The sequence below is a fragment of the Filicampus tigris genome, chromosome 7 (assembly GCF_054856515.1).
Source record: "Filicampus tigris isolate MCC_2025a chromosome 7, RoL_Ftig_1.0, whole genome shotgun sequence".
In the NCBI taxonomy this organism is placed as follows: Eukaryota; Metazoa; Chordata; class Actinopteri; order Syngnathiformes; family Syngnathidae; genus Filicampus; species Filicampus tigris.
In genome coordinates this window covers 10,301,031-10,302,766 of record NC_141223.1, presented here as the reverse complement: position 1 = coordinate 10,302,766, position 1,736 = coordinate 10,301,031, and positions in this window count along the sequence as shown.

Sequence of the window (1,736 nt, the reverse complement as noted above, 5' to 3'; positions counted from 1 at the left end):
TTGAAAATGTATGCAACAAACAACTGGTGAGTCCAGAAGGCAAAATGTTGTTATTATTTGTTGATATCGGTCAAAGTGAGAAGACACCGTCAATGTAGTAGAGCTCATCACACAGCCAGTCAGCGCTCCCGGCTCTGATTGGTCGAGGGGGCAGACCGGCAAAGCAAAGGTCTACGATGATTGGCTGAATCTACAAACTTTTCTCCTACGTCGTCACAGTTTTGCACCAACAAGACAGGGTCGTCTTTTGCAGTGAAGCAACAGCCCGTGACAAAAGTATAAGCAACTTCCAAAACGCAAAATGTGTTTGAGCCTGCACGGCGGGAAATACGACGAGACACTTGTTGAACGTAGGCTGTTATAGTCAATAAAAATGTTTTCTCCTAACACGGGGTTGTGTACTTAACAGGATTCGTTAAAGAAAAGAGCAATGTATGTCAAAATTCCAATTAGTAAATTTAAAAGTTAAAATATTAAATATCTCTATAATAAATTACGCATAATGAGCATACAGTGTGTCCTGAGTTATAAAAAAAAAAAAAACAATTAATTAAATCCAAAACTATAGTATGATTTTTACTTTTTTCAATTTTATTCATCTGTTGTTATGACATACAAATTTTACACGAGGACTGTATTGGCACATCACTGTACTAATTTTAATCTTCAGGAACATGTGTTGAAACTCTTTGCAGTATACTATCTCCAACCTTAAACGTCTTATAAAACCCACAACGCAAACAAAAAAGACATTTCACGCACACACACACACACACACACTCACACACACACAAAAGTTATTTTACTGATGATTGTCACCTTGCGTCATTTGACATTTGAGCCATTTAACGCCTGCTACCCACACTGGTTCTAATTTGTTCCCACCCTGTGCTCTTGTATTTGACACAAATGGTGCTGAAGTGTGCGCAACTCGAGGAATTTATTGTGGTTTTCAGTCTCAGCTCCAACCAGCCGAGAAGAAACTGAAAGGGGGACGTGCGCCACAGCAGGATACGACGCCAAGGCGGCTGTAAAGACAGTCTGTGGAAGTGTCCATGTGTCCCAAAATGTCAAATAATCACGACAGTCGCATCCTCAAACGAGACAATAGAGTTGACACATGGTCTTCCCATTGCCTTATAGTCTTAAATCTAAAAATAAAGCGGCTGAGTTACTGAAGAATAAAATCTTGTATCAATTCAAGCAAAGAAGGTCACGCTCATCCTTTGATTTGTGCTTTTCTTTGAATGTATCCAGGCTGCTCCTCGTAGGGAATACATCTGATTTATATTAATTGAATTAATCTCTGTGATTTGGGACACATGATCAAGCTGTGTCTTCTTGCTTCCATCAGGGACTCAACAAATTCAGGAGAATAAAGAGTACACTTTCATGTCAGCTTTAAGCGGACACCACAAAACTTCAATTTTGGGCTTTAAAAAATGTCACAAACACGTTATCGGCCTTTCATGTCCCCACTCAGCTTGCACCAATAAGTGGCCTCATTCACTTTACGCGATCGGGGTTCCCACTGAATTTCAGCTTCAATTGTCATGCTTCTTGTAGTGCTTTTCACTTTCAAATGCACTTCAAATGTTGTCTTTGCTCTCAAAAGGCGCACAGCCAAAGGGTGCGCGCAAAGTTGAAAAAGTAAGTAGCGCTAACGGGGGTCTTTCACCTGCTGGGGGCGTCCTTACCTTCAGGCGCAAGATTAGGAACCCTGCAAGTAACATGGC